Consider the following 23,144-nt stretch of genomic DNA (forward strand, 5'->3'; position numbering starts at 1 on the left):
GGCCCTTGTTTGACGCACCTTGGTTTTATCCTGAACCCTAGGATCTCAGTCTGGGAAACCGCAGCTTCTCCTACTTAGAGCCAAGCTTTGGAAATCTGGAAATCGAGGACCCTTTTCTCCCTCAAGCCCTGGTCCTTGCACTCTTAAGCCAAGGCTTTTAAGGTTATTGCTTCTCTACTGGGATTTAAGAATGCCTCCTTAAAAATCAGAGGATAAGAATCTGACGCCGTGATCTTTTAAGTGTCTACCCTGTCTCCTCTGAAATCTGAGTGGTGGCAGGAGGGTCCCTGCCAGAAATGCCAGAAAATAACAATTCCTGGTCTCTCAGATCTTAGCCCACTACAGCCGTGGTTCTCAAAGTGTGGACCCCGGACCAGCAGCAGCATCCCCTGGGGGCTTGGGAGAAATGCCAATTATTTCACCCCAAACACACACCTACCGGTCAGAAACCGTGTGGGGCTGCTGACCCATGTTTTGTCACTCCCTCCAGGTAATCCCGAGGCAGCCTAAGGTTTAGAACCCTGCACCACAGCTCTGCGTCCCGCACTGTGTTTTTTTCTTGCCTTTATAAATTCGTTCATGCTATTTCCTCCTCTCAGATGCTCCTTATGGGTCTCTGCCACCGTCCTTGAAACCATTCTACCTCTACACCTCATCTAAATATTGTGTAGTGCCTGTGACCTGTCCCAAAGTGTCTTCCTTGTTATTTACTTCTTTCCCCATTAACTTTTTGTGTGTTAATGCTTTGCCTCTGCAATGGACCCAGAAGCATCTCACAAATAAGAATCATATCGTAAACATCTTTGCAGCTCCCACGACACCTAGCAAACTTTCTGTCTCTGGTCAGTTTCCTAGAAGGTATTTTGAAGAAGGACCTCAGAGTCCGTGATTTTTTTGAGGCGGTGCCCGAAGGGAAGGAAGGACCCAGAAGGAAAAAAGGCTAAGCAAGGATATGGCTCAGGTCAATGCTAGCCATGACTAAGAGGGGCTTAAAGCACACCCCATTTGAGTCAAGGGGTTGGCATCTTGTACTCCCGACCATCAGCCATGGATGGGCCAGCCTGAGGGGTGCCCCTTCCTGGGTGAGGAGGTGCCTGTTGGCCAGGGACGCTACTCCAGAGAGGGTGACAACTGAGAGCCACCCGCAACCACCAAGCATACAGCAGCTGTGGGATGAGCACCCTGACCCAGGCAGGGGACCGGGGCAGGACTGTAACACTAGCTCCATTTTAGGCGAAACAAATGTTCAATAAAGGTTTGTGACGGACTGACTCCTTCTACTGTTCCCATCTATAAAAGAGAGAATACTGTAAAAGATAACCACCGTGCGAATTCTCTCTCGGGTCCTCATAAAGCATTTTACAGACATGCATTGTTAAACCAGATTCACTTTGTAAACTGAAACAGGAGTGGCCCAGAGAGTCCGGGCCTCCTACATATGGCAGCGAGCGTGGCCACGGGGGTGCAGAAGAGAAAACGGACCATCTGGAATCACTGAGAAACAGGAGGAAAAGTTACAGCCCAAGTACCACAACCCTTCTTGAATAAGTACCATTTTTGTGTTTCGTCTGGAGGATGAGTCATTTCCCACTTTCTTCCCCTCAGCCTCCCCAAAGTCCAAGCTAACCAAAAAGGATCTCCAGATGGCTCACCCACGATCAGGTCTCCTTTGATTGTTCCGGGAGGTTTAATTTGTCACCACCAGGAGTACGAAGACCAAATCAAGAGGCAATATGGCGGGAGAAGAGAGAGGGAGGGAGATCGCGGCCTGCCCGTGAGAGGACTGCGAAAGGGCGTGTGGATTATACAGATGGCGCGCCATTCAGGAGCCCTTCTGAGAAACGCCAACGTAGGTTGGCCCAGGTGTATTACAAGTTCAGCTCGATGACTCACAGTCCTGGCCGCACGCTAGAACCACCTGCGGAGCCTTAAAACCCACGGATGCCCAGGCCCTGCCTGAGATACTGATGCAAGCGGTGCATTGGAGCCTGATTTCCACATTCCTTTTTTTTTTTTTTTTTTTTTAAGCTCCCTGGAGGGGTTCAATGCGCACTTAGTGGTGAAGAGCACTGTTGTAGCATCTGCTCTTCATCTGAGCTGCAGTCAAGATTTATTGCTTTTCCCCCAAGTATTTCTTATCTATCTGCCCAGTCCCGCATTTCGCGCTACAGAGAAACCAAAGAAATGTGCAACTGGAAGGAACGACGGGTCTGGGGAGTCAGATGGTACGGGTCCAATTCTGCCACTCCCAGCCGCGTGACTTTGGGGAAGTCACTGGAGTCCTTTGGCTCTCGGTTTCCTCACCTCTTAGGGGTTGGGGCAAAGGCCCAGAGATACAAAAATGAGAAAGCCTGGGGTTTACTCCTTCCTCAGCTCTTAACCATCTCAGAGGGCACATCAAGAACAATGGACTGTTTCTAGAATTTACCATCTTACACTGCACAGGATCTTCCTCCCCGTTGGAGCAATGACGTGGGTTTCTTCGGCTTCTCCCGACACTCCGGTGATTTACCAGAGTCTGCTCCCCATAACTCCATGGCTCTAATTCTTCCCCCTCTGCCTCTTTGCTCATGTTATTATCCCCTCCTCATGTAACCTCCACCTCCCCAACCACCATCCATCCCCTAAAATTTCAAGGCAAGTCCCTCCTCCCCTAAACCACTGATCACATTTGTTTCTCCCTCATCTTAGCAGCTCATTGTCTCCTCACCGCCACATACATTGTGTCCCCCTCTACACTGCCTCCTTAAGGGTCATAAGGACAAGCATTCCCACCCTTCTATTACACTCTACCAATTAGGGAGCACCTACGATGTGCTGGGCACTGGCTAGGTGCTTCACTTCTATCATTTCGAATCCTCAAAGCAACCTGTAACATAGGCTCTCCGTATCACACACATGCAGAAACTGAGGCTCCAAAAGATCACATGAACTTATCTGAGAAGGCCCTGGTGTGGGAGTCAGCGCTCCACCCCAGATCTGTCTGGCTCCCGAGTCCGTGCTCTTCCCACCACTCGACGCTGCCTGGGCAGTGGAACGTTTGTCCGATGACGGATTGAAGTATCTGCGAGTCAGGAGAAGTAACATATGCCTAAGTGACAACTTGAGGAAAAAGCAGGGAGATCGCTTTGGTTTTTTTCTCTAAACAGCAAACTGACACATCTACCCAACCCCAGCCCGACCATCTGCTCGATGTATTGGCCAATAAGTTTGACAGATTATGTCCAAGCTGACATAGCCACTAAGCTGACACAGAAATTACAGATTCCTTGCGGGGGTGGCATTATGAAGCAGAAAGAGAACAGCGCTAAAGTGAAGGGCCCTGGGTTCTAATCCCATCCACCTTTGCTGTTAGCCTGCTGTGTGACCTTGGATCAGTCACGCAACTTCTCTGGGCGTCCATTTTTCTGAGGGGACACTACATTAGCAGTTTCAGACTCGGTTTTGAGAGGCAGAACCTTTGCAGTTGGAGCCGTTTGGGTTGAAGGATGGGAAGACAAGGGAACCCATATCCGCAAGGGACCCCCACTCATCCTGCCAGGAAATCCCAGAGGTAACTCCAGGGGCCTGTTTGAAATCCACTGGGCTAAAAGTTCCCCAAGACCCCTACCAGAACGTCCTGTTAATCCCCTCTCTCACTTGCTCTGGACAACCCCTTCAAGCAGTATTTTCTGCACTGAGGTGCTTACTGAATACTTGCAGTTGACAAGTGGGAACTGTCCCTGGATAATGTCCACCAGGCACTGCTGCTTCCTCCTCCTAGCCTTCTGCCTGCACCCTGTCATCGATTAGTTCTACTTGGCAACTTTGCCTTTATTTCCAATCCTCTCTGCCAAGTTCTGCTTCCATCCTAGGATGAGCTGGCCTTGAGGGCAGTGATGCATATGTCCACCGGGGATTCTAAAAGAGGGGACTTCCCAAAGCATGCATTTCCGTGATTTGCATGACCCTTCTCTACCAGCAGCCCTTGGGCCACCTCCCTTGGCCCTGAACGGGAAGAGTAGTATTTACTCCCACCAGTGAAGCTGCAGACCCCATTAAAGGAGGAAGAGACGGGGCGGGGTGGGGGGGGGGTTCCTAATCGATGATTCCTTTATTAAACTTTTATACCTTGCAAGCTGTTACAGGGCCTAAATCAAAACCAGGAGGGAACGGCCACAGGGAGAAATAAAGGGTTGTCTCCAACTCTTCTGTGTCAGGGTGAGTCTCCTCAGAAGCAGACACCAAAATGGGGTCAGATGCACCAGCAGTATGTTACGGGAACCGCTTCTAAAGGATAAAGGGGAGAAATCAGGAGTAAGCAGGGGGAGGTTTCAGACCACAGTGCAGGTCTGACATCTGAGACAGGAGAGCGAGAGGGAGGGATACGAGACACAATGACCTCAGACTGCAGTGCAGCTCTGAGAAAGTCTTGGCCAGGCAGTGAGGAGCTCCCGAGCAAAGATGGCCCACGGGGCAGGCACTGCCCAACTCCAGAATCTCTGTCATGCTGAGTCACTGGCTGGGAGCAGCCCCGTCCAAGTGTGGTCTCGGCACGAATGCCATGCGGGAGACACAGGTCGACAGCTGGAGGCTGTCCCACCTAAGCACCCCCACGGGTTCTCCCAGCAGGACAGAGGGGAACACAGTCGGCTGCCACACCCTCACTCTTGGTTCAACTGATTTCACCCAAGTGACTCCCCCCCCCCCCCAAATTACAGCACCCTTGTCACGGGTGATACAGATTCTGTTGGAAGGTAGCCCATTCACTGGCTCTGGGCACAGAGATGATTAGGGTGGCAACATTTGAGGACCCGGAAGTGCCTGATTCTCTCAAAACATCCCTAAATTCACCAGACTTGCTCTCGGACACGTAAGCCATCATGCTGGGTGAAGGTCCTTTTGAAACGCAGATGTAATGATAGCATCTCCCGCACTGAAGAGCACGTTTCTGCTTAAATCCACTGAAATTTGATTGCACCAGGACAGCAGCTCTGCAAGAAAGCCTAGGAAGGTATCACTTCTCCCTCTCATAGATGGGAAAATTGGCCCAAAGTCACAGAGTTAGTAAACGACAGAAGGCTGGCCAGCAAAGTCCTGGCCCCCTTAATTCACTCAACAAACGTTTACTGAGCACCTATTATGTTTCAAGCACTAAGAATACAGCTGTGTCTTGTTGACAGACACTATCTCTGCCCTAGGGGAGAGATCTTTTGGGAGAGAGAGGCAATAAACATACACACTGATTAATTTCTGATTAATTTCAGATAGGTAAGTGCTACAAAGCAAATAGAGAAACAGGACTAAAAGGGACTGAGAGAGGTGAGAAGTACCCCAGCAAGAGGCCTTGGGGGAGGCTTCTCTGAGAGGAGAGAACGGTCATGGAGAGGACCACACCCTGTGGCAGGAACAGGCTGACCTGGGGGTGGTAAAGGGGGAGTGTGGAGACCGAGGGAACAGGGGCAGGAGATGGGCCCAGAGAACTGGCAGGGGCAATGTAGGTCCCGGTGAGTTTGATTTTTATTCTAATTTCAGTGGAAGCCAATCTATGAGAGATGGTAAAACAAAGGGCAAATACTGTTAGCTGTCATATTTTCAGTAAGTTCCTGCCCTGGGGGTGGCGATCCATCATCTAGAGTGCCTCCAGGTTCAAAGACAATCACTAACCTGTTGTTAGCACACAAATCACTTCACCCAGGGGATTTGTTCCTGGGGAGAAGGGAGGAAAGGAAAAGCAATACCACCGTCCTTCCTCACTCTCCACCCCTACCCTGCAGAGCACTTAGGCTCTCTCTTGAAATCATGCTTCTTAACCTTGACTCTCATGGGAATCATTTGGAGAGTTTAAAAAGTGTGTGTGTGTGTGTGTGTGTGTGTGTGTGTGTGTGTGTGTGTGTTTAATTAAGCCTGCTCTCAGCAATTCTGATTCAACTGGTTTAGGTTGAGAGACTGAATATACAAATGGACAACAGCCAGACTTTATATGACAATAGAATTCTGACCCGCTATCTGCAGCAACCAGCCCAGGAAACCAACACGGCCTTTGTAGCAACTGGCCCCAAACACTCAGTACTTAATATCTGCCAGCTTTCCTAATTTTGGCCCCTGCTTCCAACTGAAAATCAACCAGGGAAAGTCAAATATGGACCCCTAACCAATCGCATTGCATGCCCCACTTCTGGTCAGCCCCCTTCCAGCTTTCCCATTTCAACAACCCCGAATACGGCATACCTAAAAGCCTTCTTTTTTTTCTCCACTCTTCTGCCTGACTTTGTGTCTCTCTCTCTCTCTCTCTTAAATTTTGTTATTTAAATTAACCGGTTTATTATAGGCTAGCAATGTTTCAAATGGTGAAGCTTCTACTGGTCTTTCAACGCCTTCAGTCTTCTGATGGCCGACCTGACTGTGACAGCAGAAATGGCGATATAGGTCCACGCACCACCTGTTACGGTTTTCATGCAGAAACCACAATGCCAGATCCCCACAGCTTGTCTTTTCATTTTGCTTTTGCCACAGAAGGAGCAAGTGTACTTGGCATGCTGACTTATTTAATTTTCCGGAGGGAGGCACCATAATGGGTCCCGCATTTACCCACAATCTGAACCTTCTTGGTGCGTTTAACCATGTCGCTGCAAACTAGGTCTGAGCCCAGACAGCCTGCCTTTGAGTCTCTACCAAATGCAGAGGATGGTAATGTTTGATTCTCCTGCTAGGGCAAGCTCCAAAGAAATAGCCTTTGGCCTCACTTGATTGCTCTTCACTTATTTCCAGAGGATACAGCTCAGAAATCGGTTGTTTTTAAAAGTCCTCTGAGTGGTTCTCGAGGCATCTGGGTGGCTCAGGCAGTTAAGCATCTGCCTTTGGCTCAGGTCATGATCTCACAGCTCAGCTCGTGGGTTCGAGCCCCACGTTGGGCTCTGTGCTGTCAGCGCAGAGACCGCTTGGGATCTCCCCTCTCTCTGCCTGCCCCTGCTTGTGCTCTCACTCTCAAAATAAATAAATAAACTTCAAACAAAAAAAAAAGTTCTCTGAGTGCTTCTGATGTACAACCAAGGTTGTGAACCCTGGCTGTAAATAAGTGGTTCTTTTTTTCTTCTTCCACGATTTTATTTAAATTCAAGTTAGTTAACATATTATGTAGTATTGGTTTCAGGACTAGAATTTTGTAATTCATCACTTACATGTAACACTCAGCGCTCATCACAAGTTCCCTTCTTAATGCCTGTCACCAATTGAGCCCATCCCCCCACCTCCCCTCCAGCAGTTTAGTTTGTTCTCTCCAATTAAGAGTCTTTTATGTTTGCCTCCCTCTCTGTTTGTATCTTATTTTAGTTTTCCTCCCCTTCCCCTATGTCCGTCTGTTTTGTTTCTTTTTTTTTTTTTTTTAATTTTTTTTTTCAACGTTTATTTATTTTTGGGACAGAGAGAGACAGAGCATGAACAGGGGAGGGGCAGAGAGAGAGGGAGACACAGAATCGGAAGCAGGCTCCAGGCTCTGAGCCATCAGCCCAGAGCCCGACGCGGGGCTCGAACTCACGGAGCGCGAGATCGTGACCTGGCTGAAGTCGGACGCTTAACCAACTGCGCCACCCAGGCACCCCTGTTTTGTTTCTTAAATTCTACATATGAGTGAAATCATATGGTATTTGTCCTTCTCTGAATGACTTATTTCACTGAGCATAATATACTCTAGTTTCATCCATATCATTGCAAATGGCAAGATTTCATTCTCTTTGATGGCTGAGTAATATTCCATTGTGTGTGTGTGTGTGTGTGTGTGCACATGTACACCACATCTTCTTTATCCATTCACCAGTTGATGGACATTCGGGCTCTTTCCATAATTTGACTATTGTTGATAGTGCTGCTAGAAACATCCGGGTGCACGTGACCCTTGAATCAGTATTTTTGTACCCTTTGGATAAATACCTAGCAGTGCAATTGCTAGGTCATAGGTAGTTCTATTTTTAACTTTTTGAAGAACCTCCATATTGTTTTCCAGAGTGGCTACACCAGTTTGCATTCCCACCAACAGGGTAAGAGGGATCCTCTTTTCGTATCCTCACCAACTGTTGTTACCTGTGTTGTTAGTTTTAGCCCTAAAAAAGTGGTTCTTAAAGTTTAGTCCCCAGACCAGCAAATCAGCATCATCTGGTAACTTGTTACAAACGCAAATCCTATATAACTTGTGTTATTTTCAGGCAATTTCCTTCTATGCTCAGTTTCTTGGGAGTTTTTATCATAAAAGGACATAATTCAAATACTGTTTCTGCATCTGTTGAGATCATGATGTGATTTTTAGCCTTCATTCGTTAATGTGAAGTATCATATTAATTGATTTTCATATATTGAACCATTGTCGCAGCCCAGAAATAAATCCAACTTAAGTATGGTGCATGATCTTTTTAACGTGCTGTTAAATTCACTTTGCTGGTATTTTACTGAGGATTTTTGCATCTGTATTCATCAGAGCTAATATCATACTCAATGGTGAAAAACTGAAAGCTTTTTCTCTAAGACCAGGAAACAAAGCAATGAGGCTGGCTCTTTGCTACTTCTATTCAGTATGGTACTAGAAGTTTTAGCCAGAGCAATTAGGCAAGAAAAAGAAATAAAAGATATCCAAATAGGAAATAGGAAATGAAAATGTCTGTTAGCAGATGACATGGTATTACATATAGAAAACCCTAAAGACCACACACACACACACACACACACACACACACACACGTTAGAATAAATGAATTCAGTAAAGCTGCAGGACACAAAATCAAGATACAAAAATCAGTTGCATTTCTATACACTAAAAATGAACTACCTGAAAAAGGAAATTAATAAAATAATTCCATTTATAATAGCAGTAAAAAGGAAAAAAATACTTAGGAATAAACTTAACAAAGGAGGTAAAAGACTTCTATTTTGAAAACTATAAAACACTGACGAAAGACATTAAAGAAGATACAAGAAAGACATCCTCTATTCATGGACTAGAAGACTTAATATTGTTAAAACGTCCATACTATCCTAAGCAATCTACAGATTCAATGCAATCCCTATCAAAATCCCAATGGCATTTTTTACAAAAATAAACAAATACTAAAATTCATATGGAACCACAAAAGACCAAGAATTGCCCAAACAATCTTACAAACAAAGAACAAAGCTGAAAGTATCACACTCCCTGACTTGAAAATATGTTACAATGTTACAATAACCAAAAAGTATGGACTGGCATAAAAACAGACATATAGACCAATGGAACAGAATAGAGAAGCCAGAAATCACACATATATCACACATATCCACACATATACAGTCAACTAATCTTTAACAAGAACGCCAAGAACATACAACGGAGAAATGATAGTTTCTTAAACAATGAGGAACAGGCAAATAAGCCCACAATGAGGTATGAGCTGACACCTGTTAAGACGCCTATTAGGAAAAAATAAAAGGCATCAAGTGTTGGCCGAAGACGTGAAGACACTGGAACCCTTGTACACGGGTGGTGGGAATGCAAAACTGGTGCAGCCACTCTGGAAAACAGTTTGGAGGTTCCTCAAAAAATTAAAAAGAGAACTGCCCTATGACCCAGCAATCCCACTTTTTAGTATTTGTCCAAAAGAATTGAAATCAGGATCTCAAAAGATATTAATTAGGACTCCAGTGTTGATGGCAGCACTATCCACAACAGCCACGGTGTGGAAATGTGGAAATGAGCTAAATTGATGGTCATTTCCTAAAATGACCATCCCCTGATGGATGAATGGATAAAGAATATGTGGTCTATACATGCAATGAGATTATCTGGCCTTAAAAAAAAAAAAAAAAAAAGGAGGTTCATCCTGGATGAACCTTGAGGACCTTATGCTAACTGAAGTCAATAGTCATAGAAAGACAAATATTGCATCATTCCACTTATATGAGGTATCTGAAATGGTCAAACTCATAGAATGAGAGTAGAATTGTGGTTATTTACCAGGAGCAGGGAAGAGGGGGAAATGGGGAGTTGCTAATCAACGGGCATAAAGTCTCCACATGCAAGATGCATAAGCTCTAGAGATCTGCTCTACAACACTGTGCCTATAATTAACATATAACATGGGGTGTCTGGGTGGCTCGGTCAGTCGGTCAAGCATCTGACTCTTGGTGTGGAGCCTGCTTGGGATTCTCTCTCTCCCTCTCAACCTCTGCCCCTCCCCTGCTTGTGCTCTCTCTCTCAAATAAATAAACATAAAAAATTTAAAAATGTATAATACGTTATACTATGATGCTAAAATAATACTGTATTCTACACTTAAAACTTTGTTGAGAGGGTAGATCTCATCTCATGTTAAGTGTTCTTACAACAATAAAATAACTAGAAACTTAAACATAAAATAAAAAAGAAATGTAAACCCGTAGGCAGTACAAGACCTACTGAATCAGACACTTTGGGGGTGAGGCCCAGCTGTCTTTAAAGCCCTCCAGATGATTCTGGTGTATGCTAAAGGTTGCAAACCACTGCCTAAATAAAGTTTGAACGGATATTTAACAATATCGGTTTGAAGGGTCACCATATCAGTTAGCTTCCTTAGGATGCCCATGTGTCTTCAAGTTGGAGGAATGTTATCTTTACCCACGAATAAGAACTTATTGAGCACTTTCTGTACGCTTGATGCTCTTCTGAGTGCCTCACGCGCATTAAATTTTATAACAGTACCCTGAGGTAGAAACCACTATTTATTTATTTATTAAAAAAATTTTTAATGTTTTTATTTATTTTTGAGAGAGGGATAGAGAGAGCGTGAGCGGAGGAGGGGCAGATAGAGAGGGAGGCACGGAATCCGAAGCACGCTCCAGGTTCTGAGCTGTCAGCATAGAGCCCGGTGTGGGGCTCGAACTCATGGACCACAAAATCATAACCTGAGCCAAAGCCAGACGCCCAACCAACTCAACCACCCAGGGGCCCCTAGAAACCATTAGTAATCCTATTCCTAGCAGAATCCAAGCCCAGGGAATTAGGCACCAGAGCTGGGTACACAATGGCCCCCTTCTGGCTCAAACTCTCCAGGAGCACGTAGCTCACTGCCTGGCACAGTAAATAATAAATTCTCATTAGTTCATAAAGTGAAATGTCAAAGATACGGGTCCTGAAAGAATTCTGACAGAGTGGCATGTCTGGGGTAGAGGTGGGAGATAGCAGTGGAGGGGGGAGGAGAGAAGAGGAAGGGAAAGGATCGCCAGAAGGAAATGTGGGCCTATCAGGTGCCTGAGAGAGGATCTGAAAGGAGGGAACAGAAACAACAATGTCAAATGTTCATTCATTGCCAAGTTTTGGGGTGCCCAAGGTCAGCCATGGGGCCCTAATATTCTGGGGCCATGTTAAATTACTGACCAGAAAGGAAGCAAGGTCAAGCCAGAGCCTATGGGGTGCTTTGAGGGAAGTCCAGAATGAGGGAGTACAGGTTTCATTCCTTGAGGCTCCCTATCTTTCCCTTTCTGCAATAGTCCCATCTTGGGGCTCCTTCTGAAGGCATCTCTACCCCCCACCCACCCATGTACCATGTCTATGCCAAGAACTTTGAGCCACAGACCCTCCTTTGGCCAACATATGTAAGAAATTCTACAAGTTGAGCTACAGACAGTAGGATTGAGAAAATGAGGAAGACTGCATCCTGCCCGCAGGGAGCTTACAGTCTAATGGAAATCTCTCACGACCCAAAGGCAGGGGCACACCAGGATGCCAGGAAGAACTAAAACTTGGAGGTAGAAGGTCAGGGTGAGTCCAGGCAGTGTTCACTCTCCATCTTTTTCTCTGCTTCTCTCTGTAGATGTGCATCTCTTTCCTTCTCTCTCTCTCCAGACAAGCATTCTGCACAATCCAGTTCACGTCACAGAACACCTGTCCGGCTCATAGCTCTAGAGTTTACATGAGACAGACTCAGGCACAGAGAAAGTAATTCTGTGGTTCCAAATCCAATTTCTTGGGGAGAGAACTCTGACTGGTACGGCTCCAGTCATGGGACTACCCCTGGTCCAATCTACTATGGCTAAGAGGTAAGGTCACATTTTTGCAAATATGGTGACTGGCAGCCCAACTCTGCATGGAAGAGGGAACAGTTCCCAGAGGAGGGGGAATCTGTGGCTCATTTTGGGGTGAATATCCTGGAAACTCCAGACCATGGCCTTGTAAGCCACAATAAGGAGTTCAGACGTTCAGACTTTATCCTATAGGCAACTGGAGGAACTAAAAGGAATGATAAACATCGCTTCTTGGCCTTTTGGCTAAGGTCAAGTGTAAAGGAATGATAAGCCCGAATTTGTCTTTAGAAATGTTGCAGACTACATGAAGGATGGATCACAGGGGGAGAGACTGAAAGCTGGGAGTCCACTGGGGAAGTGTTGAGATCATCCAGGCCATAAAACAATGAGACCCAAACTAGGGCAAAGGTGGTGAGCACGGAGAGGCCTTTTAAGGACTGAAATGTGAGGACTTGGTAACTGCATGAGAATGGAGGCTGATGGTGAAGGAGCCAGGAGACCCCCCCGGTTTCCCGCCTGGGAAGACGGGCAAGACAGAGGATGACGCTAAGTGGGACAAGGGCTGCGGAAGAGGAAGAATTGGGGGAGGGGCGCACAGAATACGGAGTGTGGGAAACGGAGGCTGGTTGAGAGCACACTGAATTTGAGAAGTGACGAAGAAACCGATGGCTCCCATCCCGTCTTCCTTCCCCAGGTCTCCTGAAAGAAGCTGCATTGCTAACATAGGAAAATCGGGTGGCGTCATAAAATGATTCTCATTTTGGTTGATAATTGTGAAATCAGAAGGAAGCTGAGTGTCGGAGTCGGTCAATGTGTACGCCAGTCAGCTGTGCGAGCTTGAGAAAATTACTCAGCCTGGGGCTCCATTTTCCCATGTGTGAAATGGCATATCCAGCTGACCTCAAAGAATTATCGTGAAGAATCAGTGCGATAAAATCTGTAGAGTCCTTACGGTATGGATGGCCCTCGGGAGGTGGTGGTTAAGATCAGACTGTTTTCGTCCATCGCATGAACTGGAACTTTGCCCTGTGCCAGGCAGAAATGCGGCACCCACCGCCCCAGGCCTGAAGCTGGCTTTCCCTGATAAACAAGCCCATCCACTCCCCGCCATAAATGCCTCCGGAAATCAAATGAATCGAACCTACCTACTATTTCACTGATGAACTCGTCTCTACATAGCTGCTGAATCCTAAATGGATTCCAAATTTGGGTCTGTGCTGACCATCAACGGACTCTGATGAATCTGACTATGTCGATCAAACTGATGGTGAAGACAATAACACAGCCACCTATGTTGCCTACTGCCTGTTGAGCACCGTTCTGGGGCTGGACGGAGCACAAACTCATGAAATCCTCACCAACAACTCTATGCAGTCAGAACTCATTACTAGCGTCCCCATTTTGCAGAGGAGGAGACTGAGCTCACAGGCGTATCCAGTCACAAATACCGCATAATTCACCCTCTTGTTTTTCACTGTTCTCCACAATACGTCTCACTGCATTGCTTCCCAAGCCTGCCTCAGCCCAGCGTGACAAACGTCGAACACGACTTCAGGGAGGACTGATTCCCTCTTAAAAACAAAATAGAGCAGTCAGCTCCTTCGCCAATCTTTCTGTGTATTTGAATATTCTCTTTTGAGGAGGAAAGGGTGGGGGCAGGGGGCTATAAATATCTGAACACACCCATAAGGCATCACCCTTCAGGTGGAGGCTGCCTACAGTACTTGTCTCAGGAGACCCGGTCGCACAATTGCTTAACTCCATCAAGACTCTTAACCTTTGAGGGGTCAAGGGTCCCCTTGAGAATCCAGGGAAAGCTGCTGCCTCTGTCCTCATTAAAATGCACGAGGAGGACGTTACACAAAACCCCATGAAGTTTGGGGAGTGCAGGGGTGCCCTGAAGCCCAGCCCTGAACCCCAAGTGAAGCGGCTCTGCCACAGAAGACGGACAAGCCAAGGTACTTTAATCATCCCTCCAAATTCAGTCTCAGCTTATTAACTTGTACTGTAGCTCCCTGGAAATTTCTCTGTAACACTCAAATTTATATGCTCACTTAGCGTGCTCTGCCCTTGAGACACTTGGGAAATTAGCTGCAGAGACCGATTCGGATGGGCAGGCACAATTTCTCACCCGACGTGGCATTATATAGGGAATCATGCCCTGCCTTGCCAGCCTGGAGTACAGACTAATGTTGTATCTCTTTGAAAATTTCAGTTAAGGGACTCTGAATCTTCATCTTGATTGTAATGGAAACTCTCTGTTCTTATGGAAAGGTTGTCCTACCCTAAATAATTTCTGAAACCTCTGAGAAACGGTTACATAGTCTGTGACCAATCCTTCTAGCTGCTCCCGAAGCCCACCCTACCACCTTCTGGACGGATGTTGTGCAGGTCAGTATATGAAATGCTCCGTGCCCTTGAGCGAGCCAGTAGCTCAAGAAGGAGTTCTCTTCAAGCTCCTTAATTTGAACGGTCACCAATATTATCCCACCCTATGAAATGGCATATGTGAAATGGCATATCCAGCTGACGTGGCTGGATGGTGGTAGCGGTGATGCATGGGGGGGGGGGGTCTTAATAGTTTCCATGGACCACGTTCTTCCAGCTAACACATTGCTTCATGTATTGCTCACGTGGTAGATGGTAAAGACGTTCCATTGAATCAAGAGCTACGGAATATAATTGCTCATAAACCCACTAGTCCAGTAACATAGGTATATAAATGCAATGTATTTATTTATGCATTAAACCATTCAAGTGGGAAATTACCTGTAATGGATTCCAAGCCAGCGTACCTTTGGGTACCCTTCCTCCAGCTCCTCCCAGCAGGACAATTCTAGTCCACAGATTTAAGTAGGCAGGAGTCAGGGGTCGGGATAGGAAAGGTCTGGTCCAAAGACATCTCCCTTCTATGCTTCCCCAGGGCCTGAGTTTAATAAACGCAGCACACATGTACCCTAAGAGAGGGTAGTAACTAGCTGGCTAACATTCTCACTCTCTCTTGTGAATGTGTTTAACTAGACAGCTATCCTCTCAGGGGCTCACAGGTCATTCACAGCTGAGAGTAGAAAGACTAATTGGAGGGTTGAAAGGAAGACCTAAAGCAAAGTTGGGAAACCACAGCAGGATGTTCAGGGCAGCCAGAGAGCAGTGAGTATCCGGAGGGCAAGACTCCCATCAGATGGGAATGATGGAGAGAGGAGAGAGACAGGCTGTCTAAGACGAATTTCACCTCATTCATAATTAGGCCCAAGGCCAGTACTTCTCTTCCCAGACTCACCCAAGACGTGCCGAAGATAATAATTTAATGCCTATTTCTACAAGGGTCAGATGAAACGTCTTTCCGCAGCGCTTGATGTCACTTAGGTCCTGCCTGATTTCTTCTTCACGTTGGACCTGTGATAAATGCTGATTTCCAAAGTCATTCTACAATCCCTTGCAAAACAAACCACCCCAAACTTAGTGGTGAGAACAACAACCATAGCTACCTTGAGTAACGTTTGAACCAAGTATTTGAGCCGTCTATTCTGAAGCTAGACACGAAAATTATCTGTAAACATTGAACTTTGCTTTTTTTTTTTCTTTTCCTGCAGAGGTATGGGTTAACAATTTTGAAACTACTTTATGTATATCCTAAGATTAAGAAAATAGAGCAATATATCATGGTTCATAGGAACCAGGTTTTTCACTTCTGGAAAAGGAAGTCATAAATATGGAGAAGGAGAGAGTTGAAGTGAAGCTCTGTGGTGTTGGATCGGAATTAGAGAAATCAGTATAAACTTATGGTTTGAACCAATGGTTTTTAATACAAAGGGAGAGATAGAAAATAAAGTGTGGGTGTATATGTGTGTGTGTGCATGTGTATACAGACATATACTTCCTAGATCTGGCCAGTAAGAAAGCCAAAAAGCAAGGACACTCTGGTAGCAATAGGCATCCCAGGAACCCCGATTTTGGTTTCTAAATACTTTCCCTCTAAAAGGAAAGAGGGCTCCTTAGGAAAATGGTTGATTCCAAGGCCGGGGCAGGGGCAGTACAAGATGTACTGGGAACATCTTGTGTCGAAAAGGTACGAAAGTGCCCAAAGAATGACGGGAACATATCAAAGATCATAAGAGCCCCAAAGGCCAAATCTAGGACAACTTAAGCATCAGAATAATTCATAATAGTAACAGATTATAACCTATTGAATCAAATAATTAGTTAAATCTGATTTTTATAAATAAATGAGGAAGAAGGAAATCTCTTTCAGTAGAATACTAATAAATGCAGAAGGAAGGATGAAATCAAAAGTCAGCCATCATGGTTCATCAATTGAATCATCAATGGATACTAAAGCGAGGGGATCAAAGTGTCATGAGAAACAGGATATTCACATGATCTCAACATATCACTCTGTGAGATACTTATTAATTACAAAGAAAAGGATAGTAACTTTATATGGACAAAACTTTCAGACACCATCATAACCCCATTCAAGTTTAACATCACCTGATCCCTTCTACCATATTTCGGCCAAAAAATGTATAACCTGAATGTAATCATGGGGAAACACCACATAAACCCAAATTGACAGACATTCTACAAACTAAATGGCCAGTAAGTATTCTTTGCAAGTGTCAAGGTCATGGAAGACAAAGAAGGGAGAGGAACAGGATGGGTCCAGGTTAAAAGAGATTACAGAGAAAGGACAACTGGATGCAGCGTGCGAACCAGGATTTTTTTTGCTAAAAAGGATGCCTGGGGGGCAACCGGCAAACCGTGAACGAGGTGTGGAGATCACATGATGGCATTTATTAAAATGCGACTTTTTGATATTATAATTATACTAAGTTTAAGGAAGATAGTGTTCTTGTTCTTAGGAGAAACGACTGAATCGTGTAGGGGTGAAGAGATATTGTGACTTCCTCTCAAACAACTGAGAACGGCCTGGTGGTGCGGTGGGAGGAAATGTTAACATCTGGGTGAAAGGGATAGGAGATTTGGGGGCGTACTATTTTTCGATCTTTTCTGTAAGCCTGTAATTACGTCACAACAGAAAGGGTTTAAAAACAACCCCTTGCTTATTCCTCCTGCTTCTGTGGATTGCCTGGGTCTAGCTGGTCAGTTTTCCTTCTGGACTTACTTGGGCTCACTTGTCTCTACAGTCGGATGTCAGCTGAGACAGGAGTGTCCAAGATGCCCCTGCCCTCATCCTCTCTCATCTTCTCTGGTGACAGTGACCCGGGGGGGGGGGGGCCCGGCGCGGAGGGGCAGTGGGGTCTGGGTCTCAGCCTCAGGGCTTTTCCACATGGCCTCTCCAGCTAGGTAGCTTGACTTCCTTGCTCAAGATTTGGGGCACCTATGAGTGTGCAAGCAGCAGTCACCGTCCCCTTGAGTCATAGGGCCAGAGGAGGCCTGTGCCATTTCCACTGAATTCTGGTGATCCAAGAGACCCAGGGAGCCATCCAGGCTCCACGTGGAGGGACTTCACAAAAGGGTGACGATCCAGGTGGTTCCCTAGGCCAGACCTGGAGACCAGCCACAGTAACAGAGTTCAATGAGGGGAGCGGAATCAAGCAGAATTTCTATATGTGCTACAGAACAAGGGGTTTGTTAAATGAGCAAGACCTTATACAACTGAGGGACAAGTTGGAGCTTGCAGGGAACCTGCGAAGACACGCACTTCAGCGGGGGAAGGACGACGCACAGAAGGCTACTAGAGAAGACCGGGGAGGCTGTCGCCTGCGTCTGGGAGTGAGTTGCTATTGGTCAGCAGAGCTAATGGTCAGGAAAAGAGCGGATCACAGAGTCAGGAAGGGCGAGGACAAGCTCGAGTCTTCCGGCACCTCTGCTGGGTCTCTTTCAGCATTTAAAACACCACAGTGTGCAGAGAATGTTGGTCACTATTTCCCTTCTGCCTTCCAGATCGCATACAAATTTCTCTTTGGCCAAGTCGAAGCTGGAACCACAGAGGGAAGGAGACTGACAAACATAGCTCTAGCTAAGCCATGTAATGTCGTGTAAAACCACCGTAAGAGAGAAAGAGAAAGGACCACAACTGAGGGTTTAAAACTTGGTGGGATTCTGTGAGCACACTTCTTGGAGCCAGAAAAGGACTCCCAATGGAAAGGTCATAATTAAGAACCCTCAATAAGCTTCATAAAGATAATAAAAGCATAATGAAGCACACCATTTTTCTATGGACTGCATCAAACTGTATCTCCTAGGTACCAACAGTCTCCAACAAAACCTCAATTAACCAGAAACATGGCTGAAGTTTAAAGCTTAGGCTAAATTCTTTCGAGAGGGCAAAAGCAACACAAACTTGTATCAGAGATTTATCCCAAACAGTTTTCTGGCTGGAGCGCACAATTCTTATTTTTATACTCATTGGTACTTACAAGGCACTGCTCTAAGGGCTTCGTGTGCGGGAATTCATTTAATCCTTGCCACAGCCCTGTAAAATAGGCATTATGATCACCCCCATTTTATAGGTGAAGACACTGAGAGGTTAGACGCTTGCATGCTAGTAAGTAGCAAAGCCAGGTTTGGACCCCCGTGCAGTGCTCGAGGCTGCTCCGAGCCAGTGGTCTAAACTGTCATGCTCAGCCTCCTATACCATCCACACTCAGGGACTGGGCAATAAGGACGTGTTTTCGGAGTAACAGCCTTGGGCAGGGTCCAATACTCTCGTTTGTAATAAACCTGTGTATTCCTCAATCAGCCAAGACTCACAGCGTGCCATGTGCCAGGCACCACGATAGGCTCTGGGATTACCACACCAAGCAAACGCCGACTCAGACCTTGGCTCGTGGAGCTTCCAGTCCAGGGGGCTCACGAGTGAGAGCATCATCGCAGGCAGCGGTAGGTATCCTTAGGACGAGTCGGCCATCAGTGACGGCATAATTGGCTGCATTTTCCCTGTACTACAGCAGGGAAGCATACATCTCCTGGAGAACTTTTTACTAAAAGCGTTAAAGTCGTTTTTAAATCTCACTTTCCCCGAAAAGCCCACTACTCCAAACATCTCTGCTCCCAGCCTGCCCCCACCTGGTCCCTCCCCTGGAGCCCCAAGGCTCAGGCAGCGCTGGGTCTGCCCACCTCCCTGCCTCCCTCTGATTGGCTAATTTTCCCTTCTCTTCCTAACGCTGCTTTCGCCTGTTGGGTTTGTTTGGCTCCCAGCCCTCCTGCCTCAGTTACAAAAAAAGGTAATTACCCAGATTAAGGGAAAACAAGTGGTTGGCTAATTATGAAGTAGCCTTCCCTGAGAGCACCGAAGACGTTTTCAAATTGTACACAGCTGTCTCCCCATTAGGTCACGCAGGCCTGGAAACTAGTCAGGGTTTTTTTTTAACGTTTATTTATTTTTGAGACAGAGAGAGACAGAGCATGAACGGGGGAGGGTCAGAGAGAGGGACACACAGAATCTGAAACAGGTTCCAGGCTCCGAGCTGTCAGCACAGAGCCCGACGCGGGGCTCCAACTCACGGACGGCGAGATCATAACCTGAGCTGAAGTCGGCCGCTTAACGGACTGAGCCACCCAGGCGCCCCTAGTCAGGGGTTTTAAATCTCTCCAAAGGGAACAAGCGTGGGAAATGTGTAATTTAAACCAAAACAACCCCTCTTGCGCCCTAAGAGCTTGAGGTGGTTGGAATGTGCCTCCGTCCTAGGGAAAATTGAAGGTAGAGCCTCTGCACTGGCTGTCCACCTAAACACAAGGAAGGGGCTTCTTAGGAGCCTCTTCTGGCCTTTCAGAGTAAAGAACACAGTGCTCTGTCTGGGTTATTGTTTTGTCTTGGGGGTTGAAGTCGGATGGGGTGAAAACATACGGAAGCAAAACAAACATTGGAATGGACTTTGTGCGTTGTTTGAAGTCATTGTGTCTATTCATTTCACACACATAGAATTTCTGTGTTTTTAAATGGAAGACTTAAGAGTCTCAACTCCTTACGAATAAGCATGTGGTGAGGTCTCGAAATGTTTGTGTCACTGCAAAATTTATATGTTGAAATCCTAACCCCCACGGTGATGGTATTAGGAGGTGGAGCCACAGGAAGTAAGTGGTTCATGAGGGTGGAGCCCTCATAAGTGAGATTAGTGCTCTTATGAAAGAGACCCCAGAGACCTTGCTTGCTCCTTCTGCCCTGAGAGGTTACAGTGAGAAGACAAGGGTCTCTGAGGAAACAAATGCTCAACAGACGCCGAATCTGTTGATGCCTTTATCTTGGGCTTGCAGGGGCGCCTGGGTGGCGCAGTCGGTTAAGCGTCCGACTTCAGCCAGGTCAGGATCTCGCGGTCAGGGAGTTTGAGCCCCGCGTCGGGCTCTGGGCTGATGGCTCGGAGCCTGGAGCCTGTTTCCGATTCTGTGTCTCCCTCTCTCTCTGCCCCTCCCCCGTTCATGCTCTGTCTCTCTCTGTCCCCCCAAAAAATAAATAAACGTTGGAAAAAAAAAATTTATCTTGGGCTTGCAGCCTCCAGAATGGTAAAAAATACATTTCTGTTGCTTATAAGCCACCTAGTCTGTGGCATTTTATTATAGCAACCGGACTGAATTAAGACAACATGGAAACTCCAAAACCTGTAGTAACTCATGACTCACCAGTAAAGTTGTCTCCCTAAGGCTGGAGGGCAGGGATTAATTGTCACAGACTACCAGTCTGGAGATCTCTCTTGTCCAGCAAGGGAGAGGACACAGAATTGAATACAAGAGAGGCTAACGTCTGGGAGGAGACAAAAGCCCCAAACAGGGGTTTCATCTCCGTATTTGTTGAGCTTTCAAGATCTTACACACGTGGTGAACGTGGAGAAGACAATCAGACAGTCATCATCAACTTGTAAGAAGCAAAGGGTCTGGGGGGCAAGTGGAGTTTGTGATCAAAGTACAGTAGTACATTGGCGTCAGATGGAAAGTAATGTCCTGCAGGTGATATAACAAGTTACTCATGATCTCATTACAATATTTGGCTAGCTAAATTTGGGCATTTTTGCCCCGTGGTGGCGGCTTTCTGCCCTAACCCATTTATGAAAGTAGAACCTATTTCCCCTCAGTTAGTCACTTAGTGTGGAGTGGTACTAACTAGCCTCCGAATAGTCCCTTCTCAGTGTGGTTGTGTGGTTCCCAGTTATAATGGGATTTCATTCAATCCTCACATCTCCCTCTGGAGGAACGAAGTGACGTCACTGCTGCTTTACCCATATGCCAGGTTCTCCTGTCTTCCCGGCTTCGTTGTGCTTCGTTGCCCCCTTGAAATAAGTTTTGGCCACTTAACTTGCTTTGGCCAATGAAATGTGAGTGAAAAGGACACATTTCACTTTTGCATGGAAGCATGTGAATTTGTCTTCCTACAGTAATCTTGGAAGCACATGCTGATACAGGGGTGCCTTAAGACCAAAGCGCCCTGGGGGTGCCTGGGTAGCTAAGTTGGTTAAACATCGACTCTTGGTTTTGGCTCAGGTCATGATCTTGTTCTTCGTGAGTTCAAGCTCTGCATCGGGCTCTGTGCTGACTGTGCAGAACTTGCTTGGGATTCTCTCTCTCCCTCTCTCTCTGCCCTCCCCCTGCTTGCTCTCTCTGTTTCTCTCGAAATGAATAAATAAACTTAAAAAAAATTTTTTTTTTTTTTTTTAAAGACCAAAGTGCCCTGGAAAGATGAACCATCCTATGGAGAACAGCAGTCCTGGAGAATGACTGTGTCTGCCGTGGACTTTTTGCATGAGTAAGCAATAAACTTTAGCAGTATCAAGCAACTGGGATCTGGGGGCCCTGTTACTGCAGCATAAAATAGCCTTCGATCAATATTACATGGTAGAAATGACCCAACTCTGGTTCTTGTTACAGCCCTTGGATGGTCTTGTTTTTTCCACCTCCTCGGATGCTAGCCATCATGTAAGAAATGCAGCCTTCCTGGGGCACCCAGGTGGCTCACTCGGTTGGGCGTCCGACTTCAGCTCAGGTCATGATCTCATGGTTCGTGGGTTTGAGCCCCGCGTCGGGCTCTATGGTGACACCTCAGAGCCTGGAGCCTGCTTCGGATTCTGTGTCTCCCTGTCTCTCTGCCCCTCCCCCACACTCTCTCTCCCTCCCTCTCTCTCAAAAATAAATAAGCATTAAAAAAAAAATTTTTTTTTAAAGAAAAAGAAATGCAGCCTTCCTGGGACCACCATGCTGTGAGAATGTCAGGCTGCATGACAGGCCCTGGAGGATACAACACTACCTGGGAAGGAAGAGACCAAGGAATGTTAAATGTGCCGGACATTTGAGTACAAAGTCCTTTGGGTAGTGGGTCCTCCGTCTAGAACAGAGATAAACCATTCAGCCAAGCCCTCCACACATTCCTCACCTGCAAAATCATGAGCAAAATAAATGGTGGTTTTAAACCATTCAGTATTGGGGCATTTTGTTTCCTAGCTACAGATCACCAGACGCTGAATAATAAATATTTTACAGTGACCAACAATTGTTTTTTGTTTTTTTTTTTAAATTTTTTTTAACGTTTATTTATTTTTGAGACAGAGAGAGACAGAGCATGAACAGGGGAGGGGCAGAGAGAGAGGGAGACACAGAATCCGAAACAGGCTCCAGGCTCCGAGCTGCCAGCACAGAGCCCGACGCGGGGCTCGAACTCACGGACGGTGAGATCATGACCTGAGCCGAAGTCGGATGCCCAACCGACCGAGCCACCCAGGCGCCCCAACAATTGTTTTTTTAAATTGCCCTGTCTTTAGTATATAAGTCCTATGTTGCAAGCTTCTATAGGCTATGAGTTCCAAATTAGATTAACATCAATGTCAAAATACAATCGCTCTGAGACTCCAGCCCCTTGATTGCAACCACATAGACCCTGCTGTCATCCTTACTCTTCAGTTCCCCCCGTCACTCCGAGGAGCCCAAATGTGCTCTCAAAACAGTTAGTTAGTGGCAACGACCATGGGGTGTTCAAGGCTACTTCTCTTGTGCTCCACCCACTCATTCCTGTCCACTGCCTGAGACGCCGCCAAAAACTGTCTCACCACCGCTGCTGCTCACTGGCCTTGTCACACGTGCTGTCCCTGCGTGCTGTCTCTCTAGTGGCCGCGACGCAATGCACAGCCACCCACCTGCTCCCCCTCTCCTACCACGCACAAGACAAGTAGCTTCCAGACAACTGGTGGGTGCAA

At 46.4% G+C, this 23,144-nt stretch overlaps 2 long non-coding RNA genes and 1 pseudogene across 2 annotated transcripts; 1 reads left to right on the top strand and 2 right to left on the bottom strand.

Annotated features, from left to right (window-relative positions):
• Positions 1–2,664: 2,664 nt before the first annotated feature.
• LOC121043192 (uncharacterized) lies at positions 2,665–19,018 on the bottom strand. The gene is made up of 3 exons (XR_005796720.1): positions 18,789–19,018; positions 4,111–4,269; positions 2,665–3,064 (listed from the first exon to the last, which is right to left on the bottom strand). It is a non-coding gene; the product is annotated as an uncharacterized LOC121043192 (long non-coding RNA).
• Positions 6,279–6,635, bottom strand: LOC121043191 (60S ribosomal protein L37a-like; annotated as a pseudogene).
• Positions 19,019–21,613: 2,595 nt separating the features above from the next.
• LOC121043193 (uncharacterized) lies at positions 21,614–22,441 on the top strand. Its single transcript, XR_005796721.1, has 2 exons — positions 21,614–21,703; positions 22,120–22,441. It is a non-coding gene; the product is annotated as an uncharacterized LOC121043193 (long non-coding RNA).
• Positions 22,442–23,144: the final 703 nt, after the last annotated feature.

This window comes from Herpailurus yagouaroundi, unplaced genomic scaffold (assembly GCF_014898765.1).
Source record: "Herpailurus yagouaroundi ecotype Mexico unplaced genomic scaffold, PumYag 186, whole genome shotgun sequence".
In the NCBI taxonomy this organism is placed as follows: Eukaryota; Metazoa; Chordata; class Mammalia; order Carnivora; family Felidae; genus Herpailurus; species Herpailurus yagouaroundi.